Source organism: Bidens hawaiensis, unplaced genomic scaffold, assembly GCF_021521415.1.
Source record: "Bidens hawaiensis isolate Kalapana, Puna unplaced genomic scaffold, B.hawaiensis_p1.1 tig00000636_1, whole genome shotgun sequence".
In the NCBI taxonomy this organism is placed as follows: Eukaryota; Viridiplantae; Streptophyta; class Magnoliopsida; order Asterales; family Asteraceae; genus Bidens; species Bidens hawaiensis.
In genome coordinates this window covers 817,749-830,941 of record NW_027491038.1, presented here as the reverse complement: position 1 = coordinate 830,941, position 13,193 = coordinate 817,749, and the positions used below count along the sequence as shown (strand labels likewise).

The 13,193-nt window shown below is 39.5% G+C and overlaps 1 pseudogene; it reads right to left on the bottom strand.

The window, feature by feature from the left end:
- Positions 1-4,334: 4,334 nt before the first annotated feature.
- LOC143529073 (vesicle transport protein GOT1-like) lies at positions 4,335-5,318 on the bottom strand (annotated as a pseudogene).
- Positions 5,319-13,193: the final 7,875 nt, after the last annotated feature.

Sequence of the window (13,193 nt, the reverse complement as noted above, 5' to 3'; positions counted from 1 at the left end):
GCGGTCCACTTGAAGTGTGCTTTCTTGAGACAATTTCTCAGAGTTGAGAAGAACGGGTAAGATTTAGCTGCATGATTGTCTAAGAATTTGTTCAGCACAACCAACCTTCCATTAAGTATCTGCACTTCTTTGAGGGAGGAAGGTGAAGGCATGCGGGCTACCGTCTGAACCTTATCTGGGTTGGCTTTGAAACCCGCACCTGTTACTATTACACCCAAAAATTTTCCTTCTTCCATTCCGAATGAACACTTGCTGGGGTTCAGCTTCATGTTGATATGCCTGAGAGTTTCGAACGTTTCCTCTATATCTCGAAGCATTTGATCTTCCTCCACACTCTTTATCACCAGATCATCCATATACAGTTCCAGATTTTGCCCAATCTGACCCTTGAAGGCCTCATCCATCAAACGTTGATATGTAGCACCCGCGTTTTTTAATCCAAAGGGCATCATCTTGTAACAAAACATTCCAAGGTCTGTGCGAAACATTGTCTTGTCCTCATCATCCGCCGCCATGCGGATATGGTGGTAGCCTTTGTAGGTGTCGAGGAAACACTTAAACTTGAATGGGGCTACTGCATCAACTTTGAGGTCGATTTCTGGAAGTGGGTAACAATCATTTGGACACTCCTTGTTTAGATCTTTTAAATTTATGCACATTCGCCACGTCCCATTGCTTTTGGAAACGATGACTGGATTGGTAACTCCAGTCTGGTACTGGATTGGTCGGATGATACCAGCATATAGGTTGTCTTGAACTTGTTCGTTCATAGCCTTGGTCTGTTACAGACCCATCTTGTGCTTCTTTTGTACAATTGGTGTGAACGCTGGGTTTACCTGCAACTTATGCTCTACAATCCTCCGCGGGACGCCAGTCATATTCGCGGGCTGCCACGTAAAGATGTCTATGTTCCACGTTAACAGCTGCTTTAAAAATGTCCTCACTATGTCAGAGATAGCGGGCCCGATTGTTAACGTTTTGTCTGGAAACTTCTTATTCAACACCCATTTTTCTGGCTCAGTCTTCTGAAGTTGCTTTGGAACTTTGCTGGGTTTTGAACTTTCTGTCGTGAAGCAGTGACGATTAATGTAGATGATTGCCACACCAGTGCGAGTCGGAACTCCTACCGCACCGTGTGCTATAGAAGGATGAGCATTAAAGTCACCAATCACTTCACGACCCAAGATGATGTCATGCTTTGGTGTCGCCGGTAAGACCAAAAATTCAACATCTTCAGTTTTCGAATGAATTCCATCACTAAGAGTGACTGGAAAAGATATTACCCGTCGCGGGTGCATCACTTCACCCCCAAAACCGGACACAGGTGCGTGAATCGGCTCCAGCCTCACCTTGTCATCTTCATCCAGTTGTTTAAAGCATTGTTCGTACATTATGTTCTAAGTACTTCTAGTAGCAAAGAAGACATAATGTGAACGATAATGGCCTATAAGGGCAGTGATTATCAAAGATTCTTGTTGCAAGGTCCTCCTTTGACTCGTAGAAAAATTACAGGTTCGATTTTCCATTCCTCATCATCAAACTCTCTCCTCTTCCCTCCAACTTTGTGTCTGCTTTGTGTCATGTGAACATTCAGGTCTTTGAACTGCTTCTTGGGCGGGCCCTAGTTATCTCGCGCGGGAGCTTTAGCAGTCCCTGGTCTTGCACCTCTGACCAAGTGTCCAAGCTTTCCAAACTTTACAGCCGCCTCGATTACTCCTTTCAAAGTTATGCATTCATTTGTATTATGACCTATTTCCTCATGAAACGAACAGTGTTTCTTAGGATTGAGGAATGATCGTTTCATGAGTGGTTGAGGTTTCCTGAAATTAATGTTCTCAATAGTAAGAACCTCTGAAGGAGTCTTCGACAGTGGAGTCCAGTTGTTGGTGACTTGCGCTGAAGAGCTCGATTTGTTTGTGGCCTATCAAAGATCTGGCATCAAATTGCTTTGATGTTCCCGCGGAAAGCCTTGACCAAATTGTTCCTTTGGCCTGTCTATTTGGTCGCGGAGTTTGAAATTCCACTTTTGACTTTTGTTTTTGGCTACCAGAACTCAAAGTCTTCTCTGTTCTTGCGAACAGTTTTGCTGTGGACATTATTTCGTCCCATGTTTTGGGCATTCCGTCTCTGCCAGTCAATGTTCGGATCAAATCATCACTTTTCACATTCTTGCGGAAAGCTCCCCTCAGCATGTCTTCGCTGATTTTGCCGATATTAAGACTTTCGTTATTGAATCGAGTTATGAAGTCCTCGATAGACTCATTGTTTCGTCTAACCACGTCTAATATCTCAGAAGGATCACGAGTGTGCTTCTTCTACTGACTAAAATGTTGGGAAAATTTGGCTACAAAGTCATCCCAGCTCTTGATTTGTCCGTCCGGCAACTTCTCAAACCATTCACGTGCTGCTCCAGTGAATGTCAATGCAAACATGTGACACCAGTAGGGAAGAGTCCAACCGCTGACTCCTCCCACAGCCACAAATAGGTGATCGCTGGGATCAGTCATCCCATTGTATTTCCCTACAGAAGTTGGGATTTTCGCATTGATCGGGAATGGAGTTGTTTCAATGCGTGCGATGAACTTTGATTTTTCGGCGAAAGCTGCAGGACGATATGGCTTGGTGAAGTCCTCTTCTGCATCACTATGGTATTCGGCATGGCAAACTGTCGCATGCGGGCGACTAGTTCATTCCCAACCATGAAGTCTGATATCTCCGCTGTAATAGCTTATAGCGCTTGGACGGTACGACGAATCAAAACTTTCAAAGTCATCTCTGTAGGAGGGTGGGCACGCGACCATACGAGGATGATCATGCATCCTCCTAACGAATTCAACTTTAGGGAATCCCTCAGTTTGCATACTTCTGCGAATCTCCTCCGCGCGGTTATGGGAGGAGAAAGGGATCTCCTGGGAGATTCATCATAAGCCAGAATACGAGCATAGATTCACTCTTCACGAACCATGCGCTCGTACTCTGCTGTAACATTCTCCTGCTTGATACGTAACCATTCCTCAGGAGATAGAGCTCCTCCAGGTCTGGAATTACGACGATGGGTTCTCGTCAGCTCAGAATGGTCAGACTCGTCTTCCAAAGTGTTGTACGAGCCTGGCTAGTTTCCACCGTGATACGTCCTAAGTCACCTGGAGTAGGACCTCCAGGTGCTTCGACATCAGCAGTACGTCTAGCAATCGCAGGAGTTTCCGTCGGCCCCTCAAGAAATTGACTCATGTCGTACGAACCAACAACCAATAAAAAAACTTTCGCAGTTCTAATGCAAGCACGGATGGAGCCAATGAAGAAACACGGATCTACTCCCCTTACGGGTCCTAGATCCAATGAGTCCATAGAAAACGGGTCAAGTAAACTGACTAAGGATATGAGCACAATCTCCTGAAGTCTAGTGACAAAAACCTGCAAAACAAGCACCGTGAGCTCGTTACGGGAAGGACAGGAGGGGGGGGGGTCTTCCCGTAACCACCCTTCGGCGTGAGAATAAGTACAGTTCTGATAGAGAGAAAGTACTTAAGTATTTAGAGTAGATAGTGGAGAGTGAATGTGTTACCTCATTGAGATTGCGAATTATTTATAGCCGAAGAGTGTGAGAATATTATTGGCTCAGCTGTCCCTTTCTAGAAGATGCTCTTGCCACCGTTTGGACACGTGCCCTCTTGTAATAGGTTGGGCTATACGGCCCATGTGCATAGTGGTAACAACCTGGACACGTGTCCGTGTACAATAGGGCGAGATAAACCTGACCATGTGCACGGTTATAACAACCTGGCCAGCTGTCCTTCTTCCATTGGCTGAAGGGTCACGTATTCACCAAGAAAGGATCTTGGTAAATCTTCTAGAAGAGAGTTAGTTAAATACAGTTGTCCTATGACGTTGCCTACTGGCCATCCTTGCGGGTGTAAACAGTGCCTTGCGGATGACTCCTGAGGAAGTCTAGATCCTCCCGCACATAGTTCCTAGGAAGTAATGTTGTTCTTCCTTTGTCTTGGATTATGCGGGTGATTTAAATGCCCCACGGGTGGCATCTAAGGATCCCCTCTGACCCGTGAGTGATACTTAAGGGTATTTGGGTCTTTTTGATACCCTATCTGTGTAATCTATGTAACTAAAACCCAGCAACTCATGGCTCATAATCAAACATACTTAAAATCATGTAAATGGATCAAATTAATATTATATCATGAACAAACATACCGAATCAATAAACAACTACCCTACCTCCATTGATATCTATAAACGCACTTACTTTTACTCTTAAAAAATACAATAAAAAATAAAACGTAGAAAACCCGAATTCAATATTAAGCCTTGATTTAATTTCATACAGGTACCCTTTTGCCACGATAGCGGTCCAAAAACTGTCCAAAAAAAAAAGAAAACAACAAACACGTAAATGTGATCAAAATTCAACAAACCCAAATTGAGATAAAAAAATACCGAATTGAGTCATTTGTAACATTAAATCATTAACGTACCGATCTAATAAAAGGTTGTTGAAACACCCAACCGATAATTGGTATCTTCGACACAAAAACCGATAGCGTGGGCCAGAAACCACTACAAAAAAATAATAAAATTTAACCAAATGTAAGTATGAATTATATAAATGTTTCATTTGTTACACATTTAACAAACCTGCCATTCCTGTTACAGGCCATCCGCTTATTACAAAGAAGAACCCGATACCGAAAGAAATCGTGTCCTGCGCAAACAATGAATAAACATAATAAGTACAAATACACACGAACATAAACACGCGTCGGATATTAAAAAAGTATGTGAAACCTTCAAGTTGGTTTGTTTCATGAAGAATTTCAAAGAGGACTTGATACCAATGGTCATTAACACACCCGAGACAAATAAGATCTGTTTAATATCACAATAAAATGATTATTTATGGTGATAACTTATAACAGTATTGCTAAAAAACACCATAAATAATAAAGATAAATGGAAAATTAAATAGTATACAAACATTTCCAATGGCGAGTAATCCCTTGTCGAAGAAAAAAACAATTCCAAGAAACGAGAAGATGATACCGAATCCAGTGAACCCCAGTCCAATCTCAAGAATAACTCAAATTTAAACCTTAGCATTTAAACCTCAAATTTTGACCCTAAAGTTTGAGCCCTAGAAGGCTAGAACATTTAAACCCTAAACCCCAATATTGATCACCCAACTCTTAACCCCATCAAAATTTGAACCCTTAAACTTTAACCCAAATTTTTGAACCCAAAAGAATTAAAGCATTATTAAAACTTAAAAGCTCACTTTTCCAGTCATCCATCTCCAAGCCAGCCATCTTGCTTATATCAAATCACCTTCGAAAACGAAGCCACAATTAAAATCATTAGCGGACCCATGGTCAATCAACTTCCGTTCATTGAAAAAAAATAGTGTATTTATACGCTAAAACCCTGACGGCCCTCATTAAACTTTTGTTAAGCCATCGGTCGCCAAAACTTGACTTGGTCAACCTTTGGTGTTTAGAGGGCTTAAACAAAATTTTATGATGGAAAATTGAGATTTCATGTATTAATAACACTAAAATTTTCTTTATGGGTGACCGTTGCCCCCATTATTTGATTGAGATTTCATATATAAATAACACTAAAACTTTTTTTGTGATGGCACTTGCCCCCCTTATTTGTATGAGTATGCCACTATGATCAACTTAAATCAATGATTAAAAAAGCGAACGAAAACATAATAAATTCCGATTTACGAGGCAATAATATCAGCATTTCATTGAGAGATTACCTTTGAGAAAAAAGTGCGGATACGAGGAGATGAGACGTAGAAATACAAAGCAATCTAGCTACGAAGATGGAGGGAATAAGCGATTTTTATTTGTATTTATAGTTACGTTTCATTGTTCTTGTGACTGAAGGAATGGATTGTCATTGGTGTGGTGATGTGGTGTTTCTCAAATTAAAAAGAATAATGACAGATTTAGTCCACGTAATCTTGAGTTGTTGACATAAAAGGTACTTGAAATTTATATTAAAAATTGTGACACTATTTTCCTCATTATAAATTATAATAATCGATTTAAATGATTAGTTGCTGAATAGTTGTATTGTATTATTATCCATAACACCAGCTTGATGAAAAAGACTAATTCAATCGATTTTTATATTTAACTTTTTCAACTGTAAATTTTTTTAATCAGTATTGGAGCACGCGTTTCATTGTCAACGATATGGGATGATTTCCCATATCTCTCTTTATTTTATGTTGACTGTATGAATTATTATATTGATACACTTTCTGTAATTATGCTTCTTGTACTATTATATATAGCTTATGTAACTATTGTAAAATACATCAATAAAATTCCAAGGTTATACCTTTTATATGGTATCAGCCAAATAATACGGTCCTAACCCTATTTTTTTCTCTCCACCGCCGCTCTCCCTACCCCTCTTCTACCATCTCCTATGGCATCTTCAACCCCTAAAACAACTCTATCCATGACCAACCTCCTTCATATGCTTATTATTAAGCTCTCCTCCACCAATTATTTGCAATGAAAAAACCAAGCTTATCCCCTTCTCTCTCACCAAAAACTTGTCGGGCATATTGATAGCACATCTCTCTTACCCTCGCCGGATATCACCACTGATGGCAAAACATGCCCAAACCCCGCTTATGCCACTTGGATTGAAGAAGATCAACGTGTCTTACTTCTTCTCCAATCTTCTTTAACCGAGGAAGCCATGGCAGAGGTAATCGGGGTCACCACTGCCCGTGATCTCTGGACAACTCTTGAGCGTGCCTACAGTTTTCATTCAATTGAACGTGCTCAAAATCTTCGGGATGCTTTGCGTCAGTTAAAGAAAGGTACCCTCTCCGTTTCAGATTATGGGAAGAAATTTAAATCTTTTTGTGACCAACTTGCAGCCATTGCTGAACCGGCTACCGAGTCTGACAAGTCCCATTGGTTTCCTTGTGGCCTCGGGCCTGCCTTTGAAGGATTCTCTACTGCCCAACGGGCTGTTTATCCTCTACCTTCATTTCGGGATCTGCTTTCCCGAGCCGAGACCCATGAACTTTTTCTCGTTTCGTTACATGGTACTTCCACGCCTAATGTTGCCTTTAATGCTCAGCAGCATTCTTCCCACAACAACAGTTCCCCATCTCGTGGTCGAGGACGGGGTGGGCGTACTTTCTCGGGAGGTCGCGGTAAGCGCCCTCCTCACTGCCAGCTTTGCCGAACTGAGGGTCACTATGCCTCATCGTGTCCCCAACTAGCAAATTTTCAACAACAAGCTGCTCACTATACTAATGCAAATCTTGCACGCTCTCCTCATTGTCAGTTGTGTCGAACTAATGGTCACTATGCCTCCTCATGTCCTCACCTAAACACTTTTCAACAACACACTGCTCCTCATACCAATGCAAATCTTGCACAAGCTTTCCATTCCATGTGCAATGTTAATGATCAATTGCCAGATTGGTGCGTTAATTCGGGGGCTACCGCTCACATGGCTCCTTCCACTCACCATATAGATCATGCTCAACCCTACATGGGTCAAAGCAAGGTTGCATTTGGTAATGGTAATACCCTCTCGGTCTCTCATATTGGAAATAAAACTATTTCAAACATTCCTTTAAAAGATATTCTTGTCATTCCTCATTTGTCTAAAAATCTACTCTCGGTTAGCAAACTTACTGATGACTATCCTATTGATGTTTTATTTTCTCGTCATTTTTTTCAGCTCCAGGATCGTCTAACCGGGAAAATCTTGGGCAGCGGTAGACGTGAATGGCCTTTATATCCTAAGTCCTTCTTTTCAAGCGCATGTAGCCACCATTCCTAAGCTCCACGCATCTTTTGAGTTATTGCACAATCGTTTAGGCTATACTAATTATGATGTTATTTCCTTTTTAAATAAAAATGGTTGTTTGTTTGTAACTTCGATATTACCTAATCCGGGTATTTGATGCCCATATTCCAGCTTCATATTGGGTTGATGCATTTTCAACAGCAACCTATATTATAAATCGTTTACCGTCACAAGTTTTACAACATAAATCACCTTTTGAGCTACTTTATAACTCAAAACCGAACTATGCGAATATGTGGGTTTTTGGTTGTCGTGTTTATCCTTTTCTACGGGATTATTCAGCCCATAAACTTGCTCCTAGAAGCATTCCTTGTGTGTTTATTGGTTACCATTCCAATTATAAAGGATATCGGTGCTTGGATCCTACAACTTCTCGCATCTATATTACCCGGCATGCAACTTTTGATGAGACATGTTATCCTTTTCTCTCCTCATCTCTTCCCACTTATCTCACTAAACTTCTCCTCACTACCTACAATGAAGACAACCCTATTGTTACTCAACCAATAACACCCCCTGCCTCATTATCTACCCCAAACCCAAAACCACTCAGCCCATGTCCTGTTTGCATAGACCCACACTCTACACCACTACCCATGACACATTCTAACTCACCTACACTAACCACGACCCAACCTCACCTACCTGCAAACTCAATTTTCCCAAACCAAGCTGCCCAACCAAATATTCCTACATCACCTCAATCCCCGACCCGCCATCCACAATCCCCAGACCCTACAACCCAAGACCATCAAACAACACCACCACCATCAAACACTACTTCGTCCACCTCCCTCCACCCCATGGTCACCCGTGCCAAGGCAAGTATTTTTAAACCTAAACATCGAGTTAATATCGCCATTGTCGATTCCTCCCGCTTGCATCATGCTCTTTTTACCACTAAAGAACCTCTTGGTTTCAAAACAGCCTCAAAAAATCCTCACTGGACACAAGCTATGAATGAGGAAATTCAAGCTTTGCATGATCAGCAAACATGGGATCTTGTTCCACGTCCCGCGCCTTCAAACGTCGTGGGGTCCAAATGGGTTTTTCGCACAAAGTTCAAAGCCGATGGTACCATAGATCGCCTCAAGGCTCGTCTAGTTGCTCAAGGTTTCAATCAAATACCCGGCCTTGATTTCTCGCATACTTTCAGTCCGGTTATTAAAGCTTCCACTGTTCGAGTTGTTTTATCTATTGCGGTAACCCGTAAATGGCATCTCCATCAACTGGATGTCAAAAACGCGTTTCTAAATGGTTTTCTAAGTGAGACGATTTATATGGAGCAGCCCCCTGGCTTTAAAAGTTTGCAATTTCCGGATCATGTATGTCGTCTTAAAAAAGTATTATATGGTCTAAAACAAGCGCCACACGCCTGGTTTCAACGCTTAAGTACTTTTCTCCTTGCTCAAGGTTTTGCTTGCAGTCAATCAGATCCCTCTCTTTTTGTATTTTCTAGGGGCTCGTGTCTCTTATATTTGCTTGTTTACATTGACGACATTATTCTCACGGGAAATGATGAACTCTCTATTAAAGGCTTCATAAAACGCATGCATGCTGAATTTGCTATCAAAGACATGGGAACATTGAGTTACTTTTAGGGCTTGAAGCCTCTCATACTTCTACTGGCTTGTTCTTAAGTCAATCCAAATATGCTCATGATATACTTACGCGTGCCAGTTTACTCGACTCCAAACCAGCTGCAACACCATTGAGTACACAAGATGTTTTTCTTTCCGCTGGCACACCGTTTCATGATCCAACTTATTATCGTTCTTTGGTCGGAGCATTACAATATCTCACGATCACTTGTCCCGATCTATCTTATGCTGTAAATCAAGCAAGTCAATTTCTACATGCTCCCATGGTTGATCATTTTCAGCTTGTTAAGCGAATTCTTCGATATGTCAAAGGGACTATGACTTATGGATTAAGTTTTTCTAACGCTCCTACGGGTTCGTTACTGAGCTACTCGGATGCCGACTGGGCTCGTTGCATCGAAACTCGTCGCTCTACAGATGGCTATTCCATTTTTCTTGGTGGAAATCTTGTATCATGGAGTGCTAAGAAACAACCCACAGTTTCTCGTTCCGGTTGTGAGTCGGAATACCGGGCCATGGCCAACACTGCTGCTGAGCTCATTTGGGTTACTCATCTTCTACGTGATTTAAATGCTTTACCGACCGGTCGTCCGACTATCTTATGTGACAATCTGAGTGCAATTTTTCTTAGTCAAAATCCAGTTTCACATAAGCGTGCCAAACATATTGACATTGACTATCACTATGTTCGCGAGCTTGTTTTATTAGGGAAGCTTCACACGCGTTTTGTTCCTACCAAGCTTCAGGTGGCAGACATTTTTACTAAACCATTGCCGAGACCTCTCTTTGAAGATTTTCGCGACAAGCTTCACGTATCTCCTCCGCCTGTTCGCTTGAGGGGGGTATCAACGATATGGGATGATTTCCCGTATCTCTTTTTATTTTATGTTGATTGTATGAGTTATTATATTGATACACTTTCTGTAATTATGCTTCTTGTACTATTATATATAACTCATGTAACTATTGTAAAATATATCAATAAAATTTCAAGGTTATACCTTTAATATTCATGACATGGTCATATGAGAGAGTTGACGAGGAATGAGGGTGTATGGATTAATTAATACATACCATGTAGATTTTAACCTTTAACATAAACAACACTAAAAGTAATCAAGTTGCATGGTTAACTAAACATCTAGAGTTAAAAGTTATATTTTAATTATAATAAGTTAAATAAATAACAATTAACAAAATTTAGCGGATAAAGAGAGAGAAAAGAGAATATATATATTTTTAAAAGAAAAGACAAAAAATTTCAAAAATGTTTGTTAGGTTATCACTTTCATGTTTAGATATTGCAATAAATGAATTCTTGATTCTTGATTTTTTATTTTTGATTTTTGTGTGTAATGAAGCTCGTAAAGTGCGATTTGTGTAATCAACAAGTTGTTGATATTTAGCAATAGTTGTGTTTGTAATATTGAAACATAGCTGCTTAGAAATGTTTGTCTATACGATGTAATAGTTTTGTCTTTAAAAAAATTGAAAACCCGTAGGAAGCAATGTTAGACTATTGAATCTTTAATATGTATTTTCTAATGATGATCGACATATTTTTATTATGTATTTTGTAATGGATATGGTTTTATCTTCTTTTTCATGTAACCCTAACCGAAAACTTGCATAACGAAACATTGAAAATTTCATACACCAGTGAAAAAAAAAATCTTGTGTCAACTGTTGCAGATATACAAACGTATTGTCGTTAAAAAGAGAACACTCAATACGTTCCTAATAGAGTGGCTAAAAGCAACATAAAATATGAAAGATTAGTCAAACAATAAACTAAATTGTCTTCTGGTTGTCTCACAAACAACTTATCTTCCTATCAGTCGAACTTTTCCATCCTTCCCTGTTGGAAAATGGATTAATTATCTTTCTTAGCTAGGATAAAGTCATTTTCATCTCTTTCTGCTTTAATCGCTAAGAAATCGTACCTAGCCTCTCGTCTGTAACCTAGCTCAAAGCTCTCAAGCGATTGATTTCACACAAGTTGTAGGACCTTCTTTTATGTTGGAGTTAGAATAGGCTCTAGAATAGTCGAATGAGTGGTCATTCTAGCTCTCCACCTTGGATAAAGGTCTATGAGGTGTTGGATGTCTTCTCTTCATGAATTGTTGTCAAAACTCAAAAGAATAGTAAGCAATAATCATGTTGCCAACATGCTATGAAACTGGTCGATTATCTTACTAAGCTAAGAACTGGATCTTTATCCAAGAAAGTTAATAGACCTTTTTTTATGGTTTTTAGTGCCCCTAGCATGAGAACATCGTACTACACTTTAGTTAATGGGTTCACTTTGTTGCTAGTATGTTTTAGGACTTCTCACCGAATGTCAACTTACTAGCTAATTCATGGTGTTGGAAAGAAGCTACTCGATTAATTCATGAGGCTACTAGTTGCGAACTTTGCTTCAGAGCGTGCTTTTGTGTGAAGCGGAAAAGAGGGCCTAGTCATATCGTAAAGGGACAACGAAATCTTAGCCGACGCCAGATGGGGGGAAACGAGGAAATAGAATTCAGCTCGACCGAAAGGATGGGGACTATATCTTTCTTCAATCACTTGATTTGCTTATTTGTTTATCAAGGCATACATTGAAGTTGAAACTTGAAGTGCATAAAGAAATTCCTACAAGTTGAACGCCCGAAAGTGGGTCTACAAGACGAGGACTTTCTACTACTACTAGAAAAATAGCTTTTAATGGCTAACAATTTATGACTCGCGGCTATTTATGACACGCAAATGTGTGTGTCATAGAAAAAGAGTTATGTTTTTTAAAAATTAGAAAATTAGGAGTCATAAAATGAAAAAACAAGAATTTATGAATAAAAATAAAAAATTAAACACCCCTCATGTCATGTATCCGGATATCTTTCCCCTTTCCTTCTCCACCACTGTAAAGGAGGTCCACCGGAGGTCACTCTGGAAATATTCATGGGTGATTTCACCATCAATCGCCTCCCCAAGTATGTTCAAATATTTTGGTTTTACTGATTTAGAGTTTGAGTTCTATCTATTTATTATGCTTATAATCTGACGATGTGTATTCTGTTGATTTACTTCTCTAATTTAGGGTTGTGTTCCAACAACATTATCATAGAGAATGCTCTGCCTATCAAAATAAAAGATCCCAACTTACTTTCAAAAAGCATAGTTTGTTTATGGTGTATTCAATCCTGCTCAAACTTCTATTTATGTATTGTAATTGTTTCTTAAATTGCAGTAATATTAGTTGATGTACTCTTAGTTGCATATAATGGTTGGGTTTCGATTTCGATTATCTTGGTGAATTAAGATTATCAAACTTGCACTTGATTTACAAGTTTCTGTAAACTGTTTTTGTAAGTTTTATTATTTTGTAACAATTATGGTATTTTATGTTTTGTATTGGCATGAACATTCTTGCTACTTTATTCAGCAAATGGATTCTTATATCAACGAAGATTACAACTTTAGAGTTCACATTTAAAATACTTAGCATGTAGGATTTTTATTTTTTCTATTTGTTTGAAGTTTTTCAGTATGTAACTTGAGATAAAATCTATTTATATTAAGTTATCAACGTGTCGCTAAACAACTATACGCTTAACAAACTTAAGAAAGAAATTGATGTTGGCTTTTGTGTGTTTTATGGTTCTGAGATACTCTGAAAGAGACCAAAGTTGGTGTTAGTAAACTTGAAAAAGAGAAATGTTGTATACTTTTGATTCAACGATTATG